Below are 25,580 nucleotides of genomic sequence, written 5' to 3'. Positions count from 1 at the left end.
GCTGACATTATAAAACACTGCAAGCCAATACTGCTGTGAAACACATGAGCCCTACAAACTACATGCTGAAGTCTCTTTGATACTCCTGAAAGCTTTCAGCATACTAAGTACAGGATCATATATGAAGTGATATCCCCATAGACGTGTGTGTGCACACAGTTGGTCACAACAGTGGACTGAGAGTTCAAAGTGATGCACTGAGAGAGGGACAGGCTCCATCAGCAGCACATTTGCAAATGCCACTCAGCTGTGATTTCTAGTTTAGGAGTGAGTAACTTACATAGGAGTTCTGGGCTGGGTAGATAATCAGTGGTCTAATTGGACTGCTGTGCTGGGAAGCTCTTCCTTCTGTGAAGCAACAAAACAAGATGGTCAGTCTGAGACCTGGTGTCATCTGCTAGATCTCACTATTGCAAAAACACCCCTCCCATGGCCCACAGAAGTGCAGCATCCTGACAAACACTGCAGAACAGGATTTGGTTCTGCCCTGCTAAATCCTTCCTGGGAAATGCTCTGCACACAGAAGGATGGGCTGTGGCTGGGAGTGCTGGAAGCTCTGGATGAAGCATCCCATTCCCCACTGCAGCACGCCAGGACAGCTTTTAACATTCATAAAGCATCCTGAATGATTAATAATCATCACAAAGGAGCAGCTGAACAGTGCTGCCACATTTATCTCTTCCCAGAATAAATGCTAGCTGATTTTAATTGTGTTTCGTGTCTTCCTTAGACGAGCAACATAAACTTGGGAAGATTTCACTCCAGGATGAGTAACAGACAAGCTCCAGTAGCAAGGGAGCGCTATCCCAGGAGTACAGCATGACAGCTACAAAACACAAGGCCAGTGATGCCCCTGCACATCCACTCCTAAGGTTTCTAAACATCCCACCTGCCCTGGGGCCAGGCTGCACCCTGCTGCAGCTCAGATGTTTAGCATGGACATGTGAGTACCAGTGCCAGGCCGTTCTGCCTGGCATTGTACCAAAACACAGCCAAAGTCATTCCACACCCCAAAGAGCTCATGGGAGCTGCTGCCAGAGATTCCACATCCCAAAGAGCTCATGGGAGCTGCTGCCAGAGATTCCACATCCCAAAGAGCTCATGGGAGCTGCTGCCAGAGATACACACTGCTGAACTGGGGGCTTCTTGAAAGCACTGAGGGAACACTTTCTGCACTTGCTTATAGAAAAGGGACTCTACATGAGGCACTGAAGAAGGATAACGAGGCAGCTCATCAGGTGCCATCTTTTGCTGCAAGAGGCCACAAAAAGAGTATAAAGGTCTTGAGTGGAGAATGGGAAAAATTAACAAAGAGCTGGGCCCTGGACTGGTCAGGGGTGAGAGTATGTTACTTATTAGCAAGAGAAACAGAGCAAGGGCAGCAGCAATCACGGTGTAGAGCCCTGAAGTACAAAAGGAAAGCTGATGTTTGATGTACAAGGAGCCAGGAGAGACAGAGGCTAAAACCCATGAAACTATTTCAACTTGGTGAAGTAAGACTGTAATTAACAAGGCAAGTTTGCTACAGTCAGAAGAACATAATTAGATGTGTGCACAGATAAGAAGACTTTTCCAGCAGATGTTCCCCATCTGCCTTGCAATCCCCTCCCACAGCAGTCTTCAGCCTGCAACCCAAAGAAAGCTGAGTGATGAAGAAGATTGTCACTCTGTGTTGGGGATGCTCACAGCACTCACAGCAAATCACAGACAAGAGGAAAGCAGCAGAGAAGTTTGGGGGAGACCAAGGAGGACAAAGAGGGTACTAAGTCCAAGAATGCACAAAAGGTGAAAACAGCTGTTTGCTGTGTGTGTTCAGGAGAAAACTGGAGATTAAATATCACCAAGTGCACCAACAGTAGATGGAGCTGTGAGATAAGAGGAAAAAAATAACCTTCAAAGGGCTAATTCAAATAGCAATTCTGAAAATGAAGGCATAAGAGCCTTTCTTCACCCACCAGAGCTGAGTCTGGAGGAGTATGACAGCCATACCCTGGCAGCAGAAGGAGCTGCACCACCTCGTCACTCTTTTCCCTGCCCTTAGCTAAGACAGCACTGCCCACACTGGCACAGGTGAAATCCCTGCCAGCTCCCTGCCAGCCATCTGCCAAGGCCAGCCAAGCACTAGGCACAGGCAAACCCAAGCTGATCTAACAATCTCATCCAGGGGTTACTCCCATTCCCCACACTTTGCATTCTGCTTTACATTCTAACACCACCTGCCTTTTTTTAACAGAAGCACAGACAAAAACTGCATACTGTTTTCTGAGCTATTTTTTTTAAATAGAATTAGTTATCAGAAGCCTGTTGATCTCTGTGAGATAAGGGCTAAGGAACACTAGTGATGTATAAAAAGATCTGCAGAGACAACTGGCATCACTCATTGCCATAAGGAACTCTGTAAAAGGACTTCATCAACACAAGCCCTACCTCATATCCACATTCCAAACAAAGCTGGACAACTCTAGTAACTCCAGGTGGAACTATGAATTTGACTTGAAACTTTTCTGTAAACAGGAAAAAACCAAACTCTGGTCCTGCACAAAAAGGATGCCTGCATTAGGCAACATGCAGTGAGCCTGTCAAGCATCAGAACAGCTTCATCTGTCAGGGATCTAAGAATTGCTCTAGGACAGGCTTGGACACCTCATTCTTCTGTGAACATCCTCTGAAGAAGCAAGTTCAGCCTTTTATGAAATTAAGGCACAAAAATGGAATAGCTTCTAGCCTTGCTCACTGAAGAAAGATCCCAGTCACATTCCTGTGAGAACAAGCAACAAAAGGGACATTTCATATAAACTTTAATTCTTTTTCCTTCCCACAACTTCACAAGTCATCTCCAGTCACCTTTTTACAAGGAAAGAACTGGAAGCTCCAACGCAACGCTGCAAATCTTTCTGGAGCAAGACCACACACATGATAAGTTACATTATCAGAGCTATTTTTCAGAGACCTGGAAAAGAGCCTATGTCCAAAAGTTTAATGGCTGGTCTCAGCAGTCAGCCTGATAAAAGATACCATCTGCTTTTACCAGTCTTGCTTCTTGACTTAGGAGGAAAAAGGGGGAAAATAAAAGGAATATTTTATATCTAAGCAGCTGATTGGCAACATTTACTAACAATTCACAAGAGGTGGCACTGAGGCCTAACTCCGTCACATGGTGCTAACTGGAGTCCAGGGCCTCCTTAAGCTATCAAATGGATGGTCAGATGGGAATCTTGTGCATACTTACAGGATAATACATGGAAGTATAGGATTAACTTTATCAACAATAACAGGCTAGAAGCCCAGGGTGAGTTTCAGTTTGCAGCCACAGAAATGAGTGTACAGACACACAGCTGGCTTGCTGCACATCAGGCAATCCATTTCTCTCAGTTTTGTGAAGCTGAGCTTTAAACCATGTTGTGTAATTTATAAATCAGCACACTGAAACCTGCTGATGCCAGGACTCAACTAATTTCCAGACACAGTGGAAACCACAGAATGGTTCTGGGGCCCTTCAGACTATTAAGATATATGCTAATTAGTTGCTACTTGATAGTAACATATAGCTAGATCAAAACTACATCATGGAAGAGCTGTTGCTATAACATCTAGCTATATGTTATTTGTTATTTAAAACAATTTTACATATTATTACTTTGTTATTTAATACTTATTGCTATTTAAAACAATTTTACAGATTATCTTTTTCAAATCAGCATCACAGCAAAGCCACAAATGGCACCAATAATCATGTTGATGACGGGGGAAAAAGCCAAGCTAGGGAAAAAAGAGCCAAACTACCAGTGTCAGCCAGTGTGGCAGCTGAGCAGGAGAGGGGATGAGGCAGCACAAGACCCATCCCCAGTCCCAGCTGAGCCTGCCCTGCTGGGCACAGAACACACCCCCCTCTCACCACTGCAGTACCAGGGACAACACCCACACACCCCTGCTTTGATTCTACCTGTCCACCTCTGACCCAAAGCTGAACCAAGCTAAAGACCCACCATGAGCACAGGCAGAGCTGCCCCTGAGATGTCCTGCCCCAGCACAGCCCCTGCACTGTGCAGTGACCTGGGGCCTGGGCAGCAGAGGGACACAACCACCAAGGGGCTCTGCACACACAGCTGCCACCTGCATGGCACTGCCACCTGCATGGCATCGCCACCTGCATGGCATCGCCACCTGCATGGCACCGCACTGCCCTGCCAGGAAAAAGCACCCCCAGGGAGGGGACAGCAAACATCTTCTGTTTGTTCTAAAAACTCAAACACTCAATTGCTATAAGAGAACACAATAAAAATATAATGGAGCAGGATTCAGATCTAGCTACTGCCAAAGCCAAGAATACAGAATATCTCAGGTGCCCAGCGTGGGCAGTCAGCTGTACAGTATGCTAAAAGCTGAAATGTTTTCTTCTTGCTGTAGCAAAATAGTATTTGTGACTGGAAGCTCTGCAGTAGCAAACCAGGCAGAGCAGTCATTTCTGCCTTAATACAAGGACTGCTAGACCATTTGGAAGATAAATAGGAAGGCCAGCATTCACCTGGGGATACAGCAAACAGGGAGAGGGAAGAGCAGTACTGTGGTTCTTTTCTTGGAGAGTTGTCTTGGTAGTGCCTCTGGCCAAATCACGTGGATCAGTTTGTCCTGATTCTGGCAGCAGGAAGAAGACATGTTCTTAGAGACATTCCTAAAAATCCCACAGCAAAAGAGTAGGGGAAGCGGGGGGTTGTCCATCCAAGAGCAAACACCGGCATTAGGGCCTTCAAACCATCTACACGGATCACACAAGGAATGCAGAAATTACACAGGGACCACAATTTAAGCTGACCACTGCAATTTCCCAGTGGCAAACACATTTTACAATGTCTTTATTTTATTTTAACAGGGAAAAAACCCAACTGAAGCCTGCCTCTTTCCTTCTTTTTTTATGGGTTCAGTGGTGAGGGTTAAGGTTTGGATTGACAAGCAGAAACATGAGCACAGCTGAGGGAATAGCAAACTTAGAAAGCTACAAAAACTTCATATGCAGAGCAATACAGCAGGGACCTGCATCCTCACACTTCTATTTCTATTTCATGCAATTTGTCTTTGTCTCCACTGCTGCCTTATGTGTGCTTTAATTGCACCATGCTAACAAGCAGCTGACATTTGATGTGTAGGAACAAGGGATTAATGCTTTAAGGGATGTAAAGGCTGTGATTTCAAGCTGCTTTTGTGAGGAACATTGCTGTCCAGAGGGCTGTAAGGGGACCAGTAAAAGCCATGTCCAAATGATGTGGGGAAGAGGGTATTCCAAATTTTGAGATTCTGTATCTGATAAGATTTTGATTGTGTGTTGAAATGACAGAGTTACACATCACTCCTCTTTTCCACATCACTCAATCTTTGATATTATTTCCTCTGTTCAAGCTGGAATATTAAAGGAAGATTTCCAAACCCACAAAGCCATTTCATGAAGGAAAAAAAAAAAAATCAATATATACCCCAGCTGCAAAGATGTGCAGAATGCTCTAACAGAAGCCCGTGGTTGCTACAGAAAACAAACAAAAACTTTCTGCAAAACAGGCTGTGGCAGGAACAGGGGGAAAAACATAAGAAAATACTTTGATCACAGCAGTAACTGCCTCATGCACGCTGGTAGCACCCCCTGTTTGCTTCTGAGGCATCCCTGGCTCCTTCCCTGGAACTCAGGAGGGATAAAACCCTCCCAGTGCAGAGCAGGAGCACTGCAATCACTGCAGCAAAACAACCAGCCCAAAGAGGGGACTGAAAGCGGCCTGTGCCTGCCTTCTCCACACTCAGGAGGCGCCAGCCCTTCCCCATGGCTGCCAAGCACAGCAGGGCTCAGGGATCTCCCTCCCAGAGCTCACACACAGGGACTGCCTGCACAGGGACCCAGCTGTGAGCTCCAGAGGTGGGGAATAAATACACGGAGCAGAAGCCAACTGCTAAACCCCAGCCAGTCTGCAAGCAGGGAAAATGGGACAGAAACAGGAGAGAGAAATTGATTGATCCTTGGTGAGGGCTGCACGCTCTGAGCAGCACAGTTCTGTGAAGGATGGCAAAGAAGAAATAACAAGGAGAAATACCAGGTGATGACTGCAAAAACTTCCATCTTGTGTTCTTAAGGATTAAACCTGAAACCTGACAATGGTGGCCCCAGCAAGGCAATAGAAAAATCAGTGAAGTTTTTTTGCTGGGGACAGTTTGACAGTATAAAAAGGTTGTGACAACATAATAAAGTCAAGGCAAAATAATATTGTCTCAATAAAATAAGTAGCATATTTTACATTTAGTGTCTCTAATTTCCTTTTTCTTCATAAAACTCTGATCAAAACAGATTTTCTCCTCCATATGCTTTCCCACCACTGATATAAATGAAAATAAGAATAGAGTGACTCTCATTACAATGGATTTGAAGCACAATAAAGGATTTTGGAGGGTTGCATGTGTTCATTTTTGTCCTTTAAAACCACTTGGGTGATGATTTACTGAAGTCAACTTGAAGTTTGTTGCTGGCCCAGTGCTGAAGGGTCAGCAGTGCCAGGAGAATCCACACTTGTGCATGTACAGGCACGTAGTGCTGTCCTATTTATATTTTTTTAACTCTCTTGGTCCCAAATGTATCTGTAGCAACACAGGACTCATGGAGCTCACTAAACTTTCTGCTGTTTCCCATTTTAAAAAGCATTCCTGTTGGAGCTCATACATGATAGATGAGCTTTGAATATTTTCACATCATTTGAATGGTAATGATTTCAGCACTGGAAACTTTTTATCCAGAGAAAAGTTCATGAACACACACAAATATTCATGATCTCACCATGGTCAAGTGATCCTGGTTAGAGCTGAATAAAAACATATACAGACATTTAACACAGGACTGGAGAAAAGAAATTCCAATCTAAAAAGTATCGAGTAAAGTATTTCCAAAAATAATGCCACAATATTCCAAAACTATGATGACATGTTCAGTTTGATGTATTTAGAGATGGAGTAGATAATAATATTAAATAAACAAAGAGGAATAATGTATAAAGGAAATATTCAAACTTGCAGAGACAAGCACATACCTTCATCCAAGTGGTTGGACTATATGAGTAAACAGTTGAAATTTGGATTTCATTTAATAGGACAGTTTTGGCAAAGATTTTAATGCACCACCTAAATCTTCTACTCAATTTCAGTGCATAATTAAGTCTCACTCAAATTGTATGCCAACCCATCAGGTTATTTGGTAATATATCATATTTTGTAATATATCATTTTGTAATGCTTTCTAATAAAATGTCACATAAAACTTCATGGATAATTCTTTTTTACAGTGATTTTCTGTGAAGTTTATAATAATATTTTTTAAAAAGGGTAGGTTGTCAACTATTTCTTTCTAACAGACACTGGAAAAAGAAAAATAAAAAAGGATCATTCCAGAGCATCCTGCATTGAAATTATGTTGTCAGTTCAGTGTGTTCTCAAAACAAAGCCTTATACAAGAATTTCACTGAGGACTTCTAGCAAGACCACTTGGAGGTGGTGTAAAGTTGCACCCCAATACAGAAATCTTGATCTTTTCACCTTGCACATATTTAATCCTGTGATTGTGCTCACTTCAGTGAGGCTTGCCATGGAAAAACTGTAAGGAAGTTGTAAGGAAAAATTGTATACTTTTCAAAGTAAATTTGCTATCATTCTGATGAAAAAAAATTCTCCACTTGAAACAGCTCGACAGCAACAATTTGGGGTTTTATTTTACTTATAAAAATACAGGCAATAGTGTGCATGGGCACTTTATAACCTCCTTGAAACCCAAATCTCCTAGAGCTATGAATAAATTCCTTCCACAAGAAAGATGGGTCTCTTCAGACATTCTTAGAATTCCCCATGATCATTACTGAACAGAGGGACTATTCATGGTGATCTTATCACTCACTCCCACATATCAGACCCAGTCCAAAGTGTGCTGCAGTGCAGGCAGGTGGAATGCAAGTGATTGCATCTGGCCTGCCCTGGGCCCTGATCAGAGCTGCTGGAATGAGCTCAGGGAGAGCACATGAGAGAATTCCCAGCTCTGCTCTGCTGTGCTTCCAGAGCATCACAAAGCCAGTTGCATCAGTTTGCTTGCTCCAAGCCATCCAAACCTCTCTCTGCTCTCCTATGTATGCCAAAAATGAAGAATACAGCACAAGAAAGCACTGAATTCGTATTTGTCACTGTCTGCAACAGATGGATGGTGAGAGCTTAAAAACCACAGCTGAGCTGCAGCTTTTTAGGACTGAGCTCTGAGCTTCTCGTGGCCATGCTGAACAGGAAACAGTCAATACTTGTTCACTCTCTGCTTTCCCCCAGACTCCCCAAGACTCCAGTAACAACTTGCATTCCTGCTTTTTCCAGGCTGAGATTTCTCCCAAGATTACCAATTTTTTGGAAGAATAGTCCTTATGCATCAGGCAATGAGTATGATTTTGAAATTGATGTGAATTCTATCACTAACTTAGGAAGAACTAGGATTTAATCCAAAGAATGCAACCATATGCTATTTAACATTATCTGTAATGTAAACTGTGATGTGAAATACAGCCTGACTGTTGAAAGAACCAGAAAATTGTCTAGAAGCTTTCTGGTTCACCATATTTCCTAAATTTGTCTGCTATAAACTCCAGCTCAGTTTTTGTCAATCAATTCCCTACAAAAGACAATTTTTATTTAAAAAACCCATAAAATGAAAAGGCATGAAAGTCTCATAAGTTACTTTGCCACACAAACCCAGGAACATTCCTATGTATAAATTTTCCCCAGTAGTGCATCTGGCTGATGTCAGGTTATCAAAATGATTGACTTGATGAAGTCTGGAAATAGGAGTGACAGGAAATTATAAAAGAATGGATTTTTGACACTTTAAAGACAGAGCTTTCTGGCTAAAGCATCTGAGCATACTGATCCACCTGCAAAGAGGCAGTGAGCACAACTCTCCCTCCTACCCTGGGGAAAGATGCTTTGAAAGAGGAGAAAAGGGAACTGCCTCCAGGACTAGACCTGAGAATCCCACACCAGACATCCAGGGCTTCCTGGCCAGCACCAGACCTCACCTAGGCAGCTGAGAATGGCCAATGTGATTAGCTCAGAGCAGATTTAATCCCAGAGCTTTCCCTGGCTGCACAGTGGAGCCTGTCTGGATTTACAGACTCCATGGGATTGCCTTCCCTACACCACGCACATAAATGGCCATTTACAGTGCAGGTTCCCCACACAGGAGCTCCCCACTCCTAGAGGGATACCTCTCCCCATTCACACAAATCTCTGGGGTTGGCTTCCAGGAAATTTTGAACAAGGAATTTTGAAGAGGGGGTGCTTTACCAGATTCTGTCACAGCTACGTGCTTTGGATGTAAAGTTTCTGTTCTTGGCGTTTATTAAAAGGTTCTTCAACACCTCATAACTTTTCTGTAGGTATTTGGACCACTCTGCTCATTTTAGGAGCACTGTGAGCCACTGGAACAAGTAGCCCAGGGAAGCTGGGGCTGCCCCATCCCTGGAAGAGTTTAAGACCAGGTTGGATTGAGCTCTGATCAAGCTGGTCTAGTGGAAGGTTCCCCTGTCCATGGCAGAGGGTTGGAATCTTTAAGGTCCCTTCCCACCCAGGCCACTCCATGATTCATTTAACTCCATAGGGTAAATTAAAAAAAAAAAGGTATAATTTCATTACATTGATTGGACAGCATTTCTGAGAGTCTGTGCAGTTTTATGTGCCTTTTTTTTCAGCAGTGAAGAGTAAGAATTTACAGAAAACAAGCCTCTTAAATCCTTCAGTATTCCAATTTTCTACACTGTAACAGGCTGTGGCATAAGTCTGTGGCAAAGAAAGCCAACAAACCCTCTGCCAAAAAGTCAGAACCTGCTACATGCATAATCAATTAAAAAGATAATGCAAGCTATTATCTGACACATAAGACATCCTCCAAGTGCACTTCTGAATTAGAACAGTGCTTTATATGAATCTCTGTGTGTTAGGCTAGTTTTGCCTTTATTTGTGTATGTGTACCCATCTTATTTGCAGTGCTACAAAACAGAACTGAATAAACAAATGGTTCATAACTGATGAACACGACTCGACTGGTGAAGGGTTTATTTCATTTATGTTTCCAAAGGAAAATGTCTCACTCGTGCCCCAGCTGTATTAACCATAATTTAACATAAATCATGCAGGCAGCCTCTAAGTCAACGAACCAAGATCATGATTTAACCCTTCTCCCTTAACTAGAAAGGCTGTTAATTCAGGAGGATATCACTGACTTAGAATCTGATGCATTTCAAATAAAACAATAACAGTCCCATCATTATAGCTTCAATCTATCCAGCTGCTGGCTGATTTTTATGATTTTATTAAATTTTTTTCCAGTGTCTTGTGCTGTGCCTGCATGCTACTGTGTGAGTGGAAGAAAATTCCACTGTCACTCCCATAAATGTTCTCCAGTTAAAAATAAATCAGACAAATAAATAACAAAAATAAAAGTGACCAAGAGTGCAGCTTCACATAGCGAAAGTGCTCATAAAGGATGTGCTGATAGGTCCTAAGTGACTGAATGCAGAAAGGAGACCTTAAAAATAATGTTAACCACTGTGAAGGTAAAAACCTGTATTTCACTAGGAGTTTTCTTTTCTGCTGTTTCAATTTCAGCTCATTAATGCTAGACCAGGAGTGCTGGAAACAACCTTATACCCTTTGAGATACCTTAGATATTCTGAAGGATGCAAAAAGAGTCTGATAACAAGGGAAGTGTCGTAAATGTTAAAATACTTCTTCAAAGAAGGTAAATATCTTTTTGCTGCTTTCATTTCTCAAGTATTATAGTTTTTTCCACCTTGAGGCCTGACCTGCAGGGAAGATTGATTTACCTTAGCTGTATCAGTTTTGCATCACTGAGATACAAAGAACATATCCTGTTGTAGAGCAGATAAATCAATGTTTACTAAGATGCCTGCTTTCACCCTTGGGCTTGCACTGGTTCAATTGCATTAGCCAGTAAAATAAATAAACATGTTCCAATATTAACTGGCAAAATCAGAATCAATGCACTTTGAATTCAGGTGAGAGTCGACTCCTAACTACCAAAACCTACAGAAACCAAATTTGAAAGAATATTTCTTACCCAAACAAGCCTTGAGCTGCACAAAGCACTGTATTGAACCATTAATGATATCAATTAGTGCTTGGCTAAGTAAAGGTTTGCTGGTGTGTTCACTCAGTGTTGAGGCACTCCAAACCCAGCTCCTGTGGGATGGACACGATCACCCACAGCAAGGGCAGGCTCTGATGGTGCTGCTCTCTCTCTCTCTCTCTCTCTCTCTCTCTCTCCCTTCCTGGTTTCAGAAAGCAGCTCCTCCTGCTGAGGACACAGCTGTCTCACCTGGGCTGCTGGGCACCACAAGGTCATAGAGCCAGAGGGCTTTGTCCTGAGCAGAGAGGAAGGGGAGACATCCATTGCTCCTGGCCTCCCAGACATCTCACCCTTCCAGCCTGCAGCACCTCGAGCTCTCACCAAGAACTCCAGCTGTGCATCCAGAGCCAGCCCCTGCTCTGCCTGGGAATGAGCCTTGGACACAGAGGGCATTGCTCATCCATGGCACCCACCCTCCTGGCATGCTGCTGGCCCTGGCTGCACACCTGGGAAATGACTGCAAGCACCTGCCATTCTACCACACTAACCCTCTCTACATCTCTGCGCTCATTTTTAAGCAAGCCAGTTGTGCTTTAACCAGGCAGAGTCTCTGCATTTAAGACAGGCTAAGCCATACCTAAAATCTGCAAGCAAAGTGCTACATTCAAGACAGATAAACAAGTGATAACTACTGCCATAAATCACAGCATAGTATGAGTAAATACCTGTGACTGCATCCTCACAACATCATCGTGACACTGGATCGTCACTGCCTGTTGCTCCTGAACGCCACCTAACCTAGAAACCAAATTATCCACTGCTGCCTCTGCAGTTGTTTCCAGTTTGCTGATCCAAGGGGAAAAAAAATAGAAAACAGAAGAAGAAAACATCCAGCCAAAATATGACAAAGATAAGTTACTTGCCTTCTAATTTTGCCAAAATCTTCTAGGAAATGAAATCAGAATTCCCTGGTGCTGCATTGCGAGCGGAAATGCCACGCTCCGAGAGCACTAAATGAATGTTGCACTGCAGCTGAGCAGGACAATAAAAGCATTGTGACAAATGGCCTCAGTGCCCCACCACACTGACTCTTCTCCAGTTATCCTTAAAAGCAGAGACAAGCCACAAGGAATAATAATATTAATTCTGCTTGACATACATTTCCTACCAGACAACAGACTACTGTGGAAGAACGCCTGGTGACAGATTTTATAGACAAATACAAACCAGCCCTGCCCAGCAGACCACCCAGATCACTGAACATGATTCTATTGCTCCCTGAAAACACTTGCAGATCAGATCCATTCTGGAAGCAAAATTAATACGGTTTAAATTCTGGACAGTAAATAATCCTAATCCCAGTCATCACATAGTGGGCCAAATCTATAAAATTCTGTTTGCCTAGGGCAGGAACTGGGCCTTGTGCTGCTGTTAAAAGTAAGGACAAGTATGCACAAACACTCAGTGCTCATCTGCGTGCATTGTGAGTGGGATTGCACCCAGCACTCCTGTTCCTTGCTTTGTTTTTTGCTGCAACCACCCAGTACTGGCAGCAGACCCCAGTGCAGCACCAGCCACAGCTTCCATCATGCAGGTCCAGTCACCCCCTGTGTTTACCACAGAGATGGAGCAAAATGGCCTTAAAAGTCACCAGCAGCTCCACCTCTCCCTCTGGCAGCAGCAGTACTTGAATATGCCAAATGGAGAAAAAGAAAATCCACAGGAAGCAGCAGAAAGTTGATTAATTTTTAACTTGTTGAGGTTTCTTTTGTCTTTGAGAAATAGAAAATAGTTTCCCACTTCTGCTGTAAACGTAGCATTGTTTTCAAATTATCTGCAAACACAGTCTAATCAATTTTTCTCCTTATGTGGATATATCCTGGAGCAATGCACACATTCCCAAATCTCAAGATCCCTAACACAATAAGGCATGAGAGCACTCAAAAGAATATCCCAGTACAAGAAAATACACATTTCTTTTTACTAATCTTAAAATATCATATCCACAAATGATGCTTTTTAGGGATGGAATATACAGAAAAGCTTCTTACAAAACATTTAGTTTCATATTTATGAGAATTAATTCTGAAAAGCTCAGCTGATAAGCTCCTGTTAATTATAATGCTTTCTGTGCACGCCTTTCATCTGAGGTTCTGGAAGCACGTGGAAAATCTTAATTAGGTCTCAAAACACGACTGTGAGGAAGGCAGAGTCTCCTTACACAGAAGACAAGGCACAGGGAGCTGATGTGGTTTGCCAAGGGTCACCCAAGCGCCCTGGTGCTGAAGGGCAGTGGGCAGGCAGCAGCAGAGGGGCTCCCACCCAGGCCACAGCTCAGCACCACCCCAACACTCACTCCTGTCCCTGACAGAGGATCTGCACTCACACACGGCACAGCAGCCACTCAGGCTCAAGAGCTTTCCCCAAGGAAGGTGCTCTTCCAGCTGGGGGCAGTTGTGGGAATCGCTCTTCTTCAAACCCAACTGCTCCACACAGACACAACTGCTCATTAAAGCCAAAGCAAAATCTGGCTGCTATAATTAAATGTTGTGCCTGGAAGGCTGGAATATCCTATAGTATCAAAGGTTTCAAATCTCATTTTCAGCCCTGCCTGATTACTTAAACCACTACTATAAAACTATCATGGATAAAATCTCACCTGAAGCTGATTAAATCTCTACTGATGTAATGGAAGAGTACAAGAACAATTGATTTACATTTTTCTGTGAATATTTATTTACCTCTACTGCAGCTTTGGGTTCTGCACTGGAGCATTTTGCTTGCCAACTTCCTGTAACTTACACCCAAAACTTCAATCTCCCTCTGCCAATTGTCTGCTTCAACAAATCATAAACATTGAATATGCTTTCATTTGCCTAAAATGAAGGCAGCAATTCAATCTGAATGGATTCATGATAGCTGCAGTACAAAAGTGAGGTGAGAAGACGACTAAGTTGCAAAAGAAAAGCTCTATCTCATAAAAAACCACCAGAAATAAGGCCAAACATGACTGATTTTTTAAATTGCCAGCTAAAACATATTCAGCTTTATACACAAACTTGTATTCATGTGTCCAACAGGACAGCAGATGAATACACACTGTGCAATCACTGTGTGCCCACAAGCAGAATCAGATCCACTCAGACACCCCAAAACCTCCCCTTTTCAGGGGTGATGAGCACACACAGCACAAAACCCTTGTGCTCACCAAGAGCAGGCTCTGGTGACAGCACAGCTGGGATGGAGCCTCTCCTGAAATGCTGATATTCACCAGGGATCCTGACTGACAGCTCAGCCCTGGAGCTGAGGGGAGGCTGAAAATCAGCTTCCCACTGTCAGATTGTACTCAGCCAGCTTTAACCTTTACCTAAACCCAAACAAACGGGGAGTAACCCCTGTCAGTGAGGCATGCTGCTGAAACCAGGGTACCCAGGATACCCCTCACTCATTAGGCTGAGACAAGTTCAATTTCTGAGCAGGGAACAGACCACTAAGAAATGATTCCACCTCCTTTCACATTTGGTCATAATTTCAGCTACTTCTTTAATCCCTCCTTGACAATACAAGATACATTTTTATTCATTTTAGGTATCATTCTGCTGCTCCACACTAGTCATTAATTTGAAGCTCTTACATTTGGAACCATCATTTACTGCTCAAACAGTACTTGGTGACATGCAGAGACTAAAGAGTTGTCAAACAGAACGACACACAGTTTTTAAAAGTTAGCAAAGCATAAAAGCTTTAAGATTTAGAAAACCCAAACAACCAGCCTTGCAAATAGTATTTGAAAGGTGCAAATGTGGGCGTAGTCAGCACTACCAGAAAAAAAGAAATACAAACCTTGAATGAAAACAAATTTTTAATACAGGCCTTCAATAAGCCTGATGTGCAGTGCTTCTACTGATAAAAGGCTGAAGCAGCCCCTTTGGCACATAATAAAAGCTGAGTTAAAATGTTTCTCACACAGGCCCCGTTGAGATGAAAACCCTGAGGAGAAAGCCAAGCCCTGGTTCCAAACTGAACCAAATAAAACCGAGGTCACCCCAGTACTTTCACAGACCAAGAAATCTGCAGTTGTGACACCACCATCTCTCTGCTACTACAGAGAAAGGGCCACTGCCAGCCCCCCAAAATAACTGCAATCCAGATTATACTTCCCTTGAAATTAGTTAGGGATGTCTCCATTTACTGTTGTGCTCAGAGATAAGCACCACTGAAAAACAACCACAATTGAATATGTGAGTGTGTGTTGGCCCCAAAGGACACTGCAAATTGGAGGAAAAAAAGAATTCCAGTCTTCTAGCCCTCAGGCATGGGAACAGCTCTCATGAGACTATCTGGACACATAATTCAAAACTCACTCAGTGCTTGGAAAACATACAGAACACAAATTCCCTGAGCCCACTGGCACAGCCAGTCAGAGCCCCTTGTTTACAGCTATTCAGATTGCAAGGAAGCTGAAGATGGGCTGCATTAATTTTATATCATGTCTTTTAATTAAATCTTTCTGGCTACCCAGAACCCAATTTTGTCTTCATGAGTCTTTAGTAGATGGCTGTAAATAGAACATGGATTCATTTCCATATAAAGAGATCCAAATATACTACCCTTCACTAATGGGAAAAACCAGGAAGCCCCATGTTAACTAACAACTCATCTTTCACAAACTTGACACACACATTTTAGCAGAACAGAATGTCAGTAACAGCTGGAAAAGCAACACCTTGAGAAGAACTTCTGCTCCTGCTCTGTAACCATGGAAGAGTCCAAGAGAAAACTGAACTGGCAAAACAGAACCTGAGATAAGGGAAGAGTTTGGAGGCTTGGGAGCTTTGTTGTTGTTTTTACAGGGGATTTCAAGCTTCATGGTTTCTCTTCATCACTGCAATAAGAGGATTTTGTCTCAGGTCTTCATTTCCAATCCAAGTTGTACATTGGAAATACATACACCCTGGGCCATGTTAGGCTGCAAATCCAGTGGCTTGTCTGTACTCAGGTTACTCCTTCTGTCACAGGCAAGTTATCACCATTCCTAATATACTGATCATACTAATTTTCTTTAATAAGAACAAATTCTAGCAGTGAAGTGCAAAAGCACAAAGATGCCACTGGCCTTAGAAGGCAAAATAGCAAGAGATAATTCTATTCACCTTTCATAGCATATTCAAGTTAACATTTAAACTAAAAAGCAAAAAGGTTTAAATATACTCTTTTCTAAAAGTATTCTACACAACAAAAAAGGGAAGGCTGGTTTCATTTCCAGGCATTGCCTGTTAATGGGCTGAGAACTAAATACCTATTGTGAAATTCCAGCAACTACGTGACTCAACTGTTAAAATGATTGCAACACCATTCAATAATTTGATTGTCTGTAGTGAGAACTGTTAGATATGTGATGGTCCAGAAAATATGGGACTCGTTTGACCAGGCACCAGGAAGCTTCCCAAAATCTCACCAATTACTTATGAGGGAAGAGCCAAGAATTAAGAAATTGTGACAAATCTCACATCTCAACTTCTAAAGCCCAAGATATAGAAGTATTATAATTCTGGTGCCAAGCCATTTCAGCAGGAACACAAAAAAAACCAATGCTTGGGGTTTATTCTCATATAGTAGCAAGGAAAAAAAAAGGAGTATTAATTTTTTTAAGGAACAGATTTTTTTAACAGGCAATCAAGCAAAAGCCAGTCTTAGGTAAATTATCTTGTGTAAGGAATCAGTACAAGCAGTTAACTCCTACAGAGCATGAACTGTGTGTGTAACACCACAAGGACTCCTAGTGTGCCTCGAGTATTCAGCAGCAGCTCTGGGGGAGCAAAGTGTTGGCTATCCCCTGTGTCTGGCCAAAATGATAGTCCTTGCATCAATGACTTGAAACACTTCAAGAATTTTATTCCTTCATGAAAAGCAAACCTGCTCATTCGAGAGAAGAAATAAAAAGAAAAAAAGATGCAGAGAAAGGATTTAAACCAGTTTGCAATCTGCTACTTGCGGTGCTCATTTAAGACAGGTTCAGAAAAGGCAATTTCCATCATTAACAAACAAAGCTTTGGTAAAATCTGGTAGGTAATCCTCCTTTGATAATTTTCAGTGAAGGCTGTTGCTGACTTTTCCATACACAAAACTAACAGGGAATCACAAAGCCCATCCTGCCCCCTGTGACATCCTACACATAGGCCAAGGTCTAGAGCTGCTGCTGGTGCTACAGCCTGATGTGAAAATGGAAGCTGGCAGCTCAGCACTCTGCAGCCACCCGGGCTCCCCTGCTGCAGGCACTGTGCCAGCCAGGGGCAGGAGCCAGGCTCTCTGCTAGGGCTGTGGCAGTGGGTGCCTGTGGAGCAGGAAATCTGGAGGTGGAGGGTAAAAGCACCTAGGGTGCACAGGAAAAGGCGTGTGTGGAGTGGTGAAGGAGGCAGGGAGCACAAAGAGAAGGGGGTACCTCAGGGTGGAGCTCATGGAGGGTGGGGAGGACAAAGAACGTGTAGCTATGGGAACATGGTGCAAAACCGAAAGTTAAAGAGAGCAGGGGAGACATGACCTGTTCAGGAGTCAGGTGATGCACATGCAGAGTGGAAGGGTGGAACAGCCAGTTTCCAAAATCAGCATGGGTAAGCAACAGGCACAGCCAGGACCATGAGGATCCCAGCAGCAGAGCTGCTCGCTCCCTCACCTCCACTCACCTGTGCTGTGCAATAGCAAAGCTGCTCTGTAAAGCCAGCTGTCATCTCAGAGAGAGGGACACAATTCACTGGAGCACAGCAGTGTGCAGCTGAGCAGAGCCACTCCAGAGCACGGGGCCCAGGCACAGAGCTCCCACTGCTCCCAGCTCTGCACCCTGCCCAGCAGAGGGGAGGGCTCACCTGACAGGAGCAGCATCACAACAGGGACAAGGCATGGGTGAGTATGAGCCTGCCCTCGCGCTTCCAAGCACATGGGAAATGCCCTGCCAAACTCTTCCTGTCTTCACTTGGCATGGCAGAGCAAGCAGTCCAGGATACATCCCTGTTTCTACCAGCAAGCTGTCACAACTTCCAGCAAAGTCCTGGATCTCTTATTGTGTGTCCATGTCACCCCACTGGCATTTTGTTATTACACACTGCAATGCACTTTCTTTCTCTGCCACATCTTTTTCACTCTTCACTCCTCAAAACAACAATATTGATCACACTACCTTCAAAAGTTAATAAATTGCTGAAAAACAGCAGCCAGCACTAACTGAGCTAAATTCACTTTCTCTTTGCATAGCTTCCTTGCTCAATCTTTTCTAACTTTGACACAGATTATTAATTGGGCTGGTTTAAATTTTTCCACTCAAAACTGAGATTTTTAAGAAAAACTTGCATTTGATTACATTAAATTTTGCCTGACCCCCAATCTCTTCAGTGATTCAGTTTTTGAGCTGTCATCATCAGACTGATATTATCACTCCACCTTCTTCTCTGAAAGGAAATGGAGTTGTGCTGAGCTGTAGTTTCACACATTTCTGGGTGAGGCCTCTGCTTCTTGTGCCTATCTGCTTGGCACCTCGAACGCTGCATCCTTCCATCCATGTGAAAGGTTTCCTCAAGTCTATCACCACAGCTGTTTTCCAGTCCACCCTACTGAGACACTCTCCAAAAATGGATGTGCATAAAAGTAATACAAAATGCTATAAATTACACTAAACCAGAAACCACCAGCTTCACTAGTCCTCACGTTGTTTCCTAACAACCAAAGGCAAATGCTTAAGGAAATCTGTCAAATGTTTTATTTCCCAAAAAAAGCAAAACACCAGGTCCTATTGGCTTATCTCACTCAGTGGAATTCTCAGGAGTGATGCTATTTTGGTTTCATGAATGCACTAGACTAAGAGCTGTCAGCAAACTCAGTTAAGTTAGAAGAGTTTTACACAGAAGTATACTTTAATATACTTTAGCCTACTGCTGACTACTTCAGAGATCTGGTTTTTAGGAAAGCTTTTAAAACAAGTACAAAGCCAAACAAGGATTTTGTCAATGAGTTTACTACACAGCACTTTGTTACTCAAGAAAATCTTTCTTCCTTCCCCTCGGATGCTTTGACAGAGAGCAGATGATTTCATTCACCGGGACTTGCAGAGAAATTCAATGAGGGCAGCATTCCAGATTGCCTTCCGGACGCAACATGACATCCTCATCACCTCCAGAGGAAACACACGCCAGAGCTGAAATTCCTGCTGCAACATGTGCTCCCTCTGCACTTGGAACAATCCCACAGCCCAAAGAGCCTCAGCTGCTGTGTGATACCACATGCCAAAACACAGATAAAGCCTTTGACATCATTCAACCTCCAACAGGAGGAACTCTTTATACAACCACGAGCAGAAGTTTTAAGTAGCAACATTTCTTAAAATGACACTTGAATGCTCAAAGGTCTTTCTTGCTCCATCCTTCCCCATTGATGCTGTCTCTATGTGAGCAGCAGAACACCCACTCCCACCCCACCCCTAATGGCCATGCTAAGAAGAAAAGGTGCCATTATAATCTTGTTCTAGCTCTTACAGGCAAGGCAGCAGCATAAAATACTGTGATCTGAGAGAAAAGGATGTGCTTACATTTTGAGTTAGTCTGGACAGTACTAAACAGGCAGAATTTGTAACCTAATCCCTTTTGGAGACTTACAACAAAAGCAGATCGATGGAATGCCCTGCTTTTTGTCAAGGATCATCTCATACAGCAAAGATCAGATGAGATGAAAAAGTTGCTTTACAGAATAAGTATCAGCAAATTTCAAAGCACTGGAAACACAAAGTGGATTAGAACACGGCCCTATAAAAAGGAGGTCTGGGGTTTAATCTCTGATCTGACAACGCCTGGCTACCCACCCTTGAACAATACACTTATCTTTGAGTTCCACCATCTGTAAAACAGGGGATGGTGCCATCTCATGGGACTGGTTTGAGCTTTAATTAATTACTGCTCACAAAGGACCTCAGCTTCCTCAGCTCTAAGGCACTATTATAACTCTCATCCATAACTCCTGTAACTTACAGCCCTTAGCAGGCAATCCCATTAAATACCAGACTATGCCACGTATGTAAAACCCATGAGGGCACACAAACACACAAAAGGTTGTGCAAATTATCCAAATTATCTCAGGCTCTATGACCAAAGAATCTCTGACTTGCCCACACAGGTGAAGTGTTCATATCTAAATGGTCCAGTAAATCTAACAGAAATATTCTTCTGCTAAGCACTGGACAAAGTTTTAAGGAGCTTTCAATACTTCTGAAAAACCCCTTGCCTAAGAATAGATACAAGTGGAGGGCTCAAAGTATTTTCACCTCTAGATAAAAGAGAGTAGCAGCAATCAAATAACAGAGAAGTCAGTTCTCTGCAGAAGGAGCAAGTAGTTGTATAAAAAGTGCTCCTCTTTGGGGATTGCCATCCTTCCCCTTCAAAAAAGGCTTCTGGTGATAGATGGGAAGCAGGTGGGGCTACCCCGTATTACATCTAATCTTGATTTTCACATGAAAATCATACAGCCATTACTTATTCTGATTTAACAAAATAATGGCTTTATTCTGAGCTACTGCAATTACTGCATTTTACAATGTCATCTATATATTCCCTCCTAGATGATACCAACATGGACATGCAGCAGTGCACTAAAATCCGCAGTACAGAATGCTCTATTTAATAAATTCTCCCAGTTCTGACAGTCTCTGAAGTTTCAGAAAACCAAATGAGAAAGTTAGACAAAAAAACCCCGATATTATTATTCAGCATTGTATTTCAAGAGAAAGCAAAGTGCTTTGAGTTCAGCTTTTCTGTTATGAGCATAGTCTGCCTTCAACACAAAAATACAACTGAAAATGCTAGCAGTGATCATCAGCAATTCATTCCTTTCCATTTATAGTTAAATGCTGCACCCTCTCAATATGCAAATAACTGCTTTTCCACTTCAAATCTCAAATACTAAAGACTGAAAAATCAGTTAGCTTTTAAATTGCTTTCAAGAAACCAGTGAGATTTACCAAAATTATTGAGGATTCTTATTGATTTCACTTTGCTCACAGGAATGTTATGATCGACGTACACTGAGACAAAGCTTCTTGCTGAGAAGCAAAGTTTTCATCCATTCTTGTCAGAGGAGCAAGAGAAAATCCTGTGTCCACAGCAGGCTGTGGGTGTAGGCACGGCAAGACCATAAAAACCTGGACCATGCTCTCATGGGAGTCAGGAAAATCCTGTGTCCACAGCAGGCTGGGGGTGTAGGCACGGCAAGACCATAAACACCTGGACCATGCTCTCATGACAGTCAGGAAAATCCTGTGTCCACAGCAGGCTGTGGGTGTAGGCATGGCAAGACCACAGACACCTGGACCAGGTTCTCATGGGAGTCAGGGGGCTGTGAGAGCATCAGCAAATCACCTGTACCTGGGGGTTACTGCAGCCATTCACCATGGAGTGATGAACAAGCAGCACTGTCAGGCAGCAGGGCTTGCACAGGTTTAATGCTAATGTGGGAAAACAAATCAGTTTATTAGCTAATGAACAGGCTGGCCCACTCCTCCTCTCCAGCTGGGGTGTTACATCTGGAGAAGTGGCCAATTAGGTGGGTAAACACTGAGGTGGTTGGGCTCAGCAGTTCCCAGAAAAGAGCAAGGGTCCTTCCTGGCAGCAAACAGGGAGCAGAGCACGAGCCAGCAGCGTGCTCTGGCAGGAGAGAGCAGCAGCAGCCTGGCCTCAGCTGAAGGCAGGCAGGGCTTCCCCTCCTCTGCTCAGTGCTTGTGGGGCCACACCTGGGCCAGCACTCAGGGAGGCTGGGAGCAGTGCAGCAAGCCCAGAGCAATCCATGAGGCTGGCAGGGATGGCAGCACTGTCCCTGTGGAGCAGGGCTCCTCTGCCTTCAGAAAGGGGGGCTTGGGGGGACACCCACAGCACCTCCAGCAGCACCCATGGGGGTGTCAGAGGACATGGACCAGGCTCCTCACAGGGAGCAAGGGGGTAGGAGGAGCTGAAAACACACAGCCCTCAGTTCTCTGTTCCCATGGAGTGTGGGACTCCAAAAACAAGGGATGAGGCCGAGCAAGCTGCAGGAGGGCAAGGAGGATGGGATGGAGATCACAGAAGATGGGCTGTGCATCCTGAACACAGAGCTGCACTCAAGGAGTGGAGCAGAGCAGACTGCTCCCACCCAGCTGAGGCTGAAAGGCTTCAGCAGAGCCACCACAATGAGCTGGCAGCTGCCTACAGAGCAGCAGGATGGAGGGAAAAGAAAGCTTCCTGCAGTATCACCACTGTGGGAGAGGCTTAACACTTGTGCCATCTTCTATTTATGACAGTTTTATATAATAAAGAGAAGGTATTAATTTTTGAGACTTAAAATAAAATTTAATCTGCAAAGGTCAATAAGCAGTGCCTGATTACAAACCATATAAAGGCCAAAGAGACTATTGTGTCACTGCTGAGACTCGGTTCTCGTTCTGTAACCTTTAGAATGACTTTCTGTTCAATCTGAGTAATCACGACCTTTCTCATCAGAAAGCTGAGATCAAATTCTTAATCCATTAGGAACATGACAGAGACCTCCCTCCCCTTCACTGTTACAGTGTTGATGTGGGCCACAGATGAGTGAATAGCCTCAGATGATATTCTGTTGTTTGAAGATAAAGACCAAATGGATATTTCTGCAGACACTGGCATTGGGGAACAAAGCTGTGTTAGTATGGTTTTCAGTTCAACTTTTATCTGCTTGTCTGGAAAAAACCAAATCAAATAGAGACTTGTCCAGCTATTCTAGAATGAAAATAAATACCTACTATTCCCATTTGTTAACCATATAAGCCACTAGGTGTTAATTTATATAACATTGAACAAAATTCAGTAACAGATCATACACTGCATCACCTCAATATAAGTAATTTTTTTTTAGCACACTTGACAATTTTAAGAGCAACTACTTGAACTAGAACAACACCACAAGGGAAAAATGATTCTGTGTAAATCCTGGACAACAGCACATGTGGTAACTGTAAAAATGAAGAAGTACAAATGCCCTTAGCTTCACAGAGAAGCTGAGAGGTGGAAGAGGACTTGAATGCAGCTGGCAGGTCCCCCCAGCTGAGCTTTCTGGCTGGCCACTGATCAATGCACAGTGTCACACCTCCTGAGGACACTCCTGGCTGAGCCAAGGCAGATGAATCATCTCCCAAAATGCCTTCTTCTCTCCTGGGACGTCACCAGCAAAACAACAGCTTCAACAGATTACTTGTTTTAGGCAACCAAAGGCAGGCAAGATAAATCCTACCTGTGCAGCTAGACAGCATTATCTCCTCAAACTGCATCTCCACTTCTCTGGGCACATAAACATTGCCATTTATGTGCCCTTTCTCCTGGGTGGCAACTGCATACTGCATTTCTGCTCAACTCATGCACCAACCAGCTTCTGCTTTTATCACACCTTTGTAAACATTTTCTCTCCCATTTCTCTCTCACAGCTCTTGATGTTTTTTAGGGTTCCTTTGGGTTTTAAAATTGTGGACATCTTGTTTAGAATATATTCCTTAAACTGAAAGGAAATTCTTAAAAACATCTAGAAACACCCACTGCGTTGTAAGCTTATTTACAAAATGAAAAACTTCAGCATCCAAAAAAAGAAATGTGAGCTTTTCTTTATGCATGTTAATTAACTTGTTCTAGCAAAGTTTCACCTCATTTCCCCAATGTAATAAATTATAAAATCATTAGAAATACTGCATTTTACTGGAAGGCAAATACAATACAAAATACAATCAGTGCAGCAAGGAGTACTTGAGAATGTCGGTAATCATAAAAAGCTTAGTATCAGTCACAGCTCTTTTCTAAGTAGTACAAAAATGTGGGGAGAGAAATACAGAAGGCTCAGGAGAGTGGAGGATTAGGGCTTTCTTTAACCTCTTATGATTACGTTCCCTTAATGTACTATTCTTCAATTCAACCAAGAGTAGAGATGACAAGACAACTTCTGAAGGCAAATGAAAATAAAACCAGCAAACAGTGTAAGGTCTTGAATTACTGCAAAATCACCGTGTAAGTTAACTACAGAAATTAACTCGTGTGGAACATTTTATGGCTAGAAGTGATCAGAACGTTGGCAGCTGTTGCTACCCAGTGAATACCAGGAAAATGTAATTATATGAGAGCACAGCTAGAATAAATATCTTCCCTCAGAAGTAGGAAAAGGGAGAAGAACAGATGCATGTTTGGTGAAAACTAGAAATTTTGCTGAAGTGTAGGGCATCTGATGATTTGGGCAAACATTTTTTTGCTTCAAGGGGAGGGAGAAAAGTACAGACTTTACAGAACATATTCCTTAATAAGCAAATACTATAAAAAATAGTATTATTCTTATTGTTTTAAACCAAGAAGGCTGTAATTTTGCATTGCATTAACCAATGTGACTTGGCCCTAAAAAGGCTGTTAAGCAGTTTAGGTGTTAGTAGTGCCCTACTTGGGTATTGCAGCAGCCTGGTGCAAGCACCCCAGGGCTTGCAACAATATTAGATGTAAATAAGAGAACAGTTCACTGCTCCCAAGCTACTACCTGCCTGGTCACACAGCATCTCCTCAAGCATTCTGGCCATGAAGCATGTACAGAACAGCTGAAGCAGCCTTCCTTTTCCCTGGGCTGAGGCTCTCCAGGAAAGTATTTCAAAAATGCCTTTTGCTGGTCCCACTGCACAGCTGCTGTCCTGACACCAAGGGCAGCTTGATGAACCCAAGGCAGATTTGCCTGGGCTCTGCACAGAGCTTCCTCCTCCTGAGCAGGCACAAAAATGCACCCCATGTGTCAGGGTGCATGGGCAGAACCTGGCAAAGGCTGGTCTTCTTAGGTGTGTTAGTAATCAGGCCAAACGAGCCCCTTTTCTTTAAAACAAACAAACAAAGGGCTGAGTTCAGAACTGAGTGAGAAATTCAGTTTTTCATCTCTGTTTTGGGGGAGCTGGCAGGAACTAGTGATTTTAGCAGCTATCCTAATTTTGCAGCAGATATTTTAATCTAACCTCGAGATGTAGCTGATTTCTCTAAAAGAAAGGTCCTAGTTGTAGAGAAGGAACAGAACAAGATGGCTTTGTTTACTGTGCTCTGCACAACTTCAGCTCTCTCCAGGAGCCTCCCTCTCCATCCAGAGGCACACAAAGGTCAAACAAGGTATGTTCTGCAGTCCTCAGTCAGCTTCCTCAGCAGTGCCTGAGCCGAGTTAATCACGGAGAAGGAACAGCTGAGGGACCTGAGCCCCAGAACAAACACTCCCTGCCTCTGGAAAAGCCTTTAGTCAGGAGTTGGGGAGCTTCTCAGCAAAGGCTGTGCCAGCTCTTCCTCCTCTGCATTGGTGACTGCAACTGCAGTTCACATTTCTATTCCTTACTGATATAAACTACAGATATCAGTTGATCACTGAATTTCCACCTTCACGTGTTGCCATCTCATTGCAG

At 43.3% G+C, this 25,580-nt stretch overlaps 1 protein-coding gene across 11 annotated transcripts in view; it reads right to left on the bottom strand.

Annotated features, from left to right (window-relative positions):
* PLCB4 (phospholipase C beta 4) overlaps nt 1-25,580 on the bottom strand; it is a 177,609-nt gene that overhangs the window by 111,023 nt on the left and 41,006 nt on the right. For 8 of the 11 annotated variants that reach the window (XM_054629428.2, XM_077176301.1, XM_077176300.1 and 5 more), the window contains one exon: nt 281-348. The exons of the other annotated variants lie outside the window; for them this stretch is intronic. The gene's annotated coding sequence lies outside the window, so the exon portion shown is untranslated. The remainder of the gene's footprint in view (nt 1-280; nt 349-25,580) is intronic. 11 annotated transcript variants of the gene reach the window in all.

Source organism: Agelaius phoeniceus, chromosome 3 (assembly GCF_051311805.1).
Source record: "Agelaius phoeniceus isolate bAgePho1 chromosome 3, bAgePho1.hap1, whole genome shotgun sequence".
Lineage (NCBI taxonomy): Eukaryota > Metazoa > Chordata > Aves > Passeriformes > Icteridae > Agelaius > Agelaius phoeniceus.
Note: the sequence above shows the minus strand (reverse complement) of the source record. Positions and strands in the feature narration are given on the sequence as shown.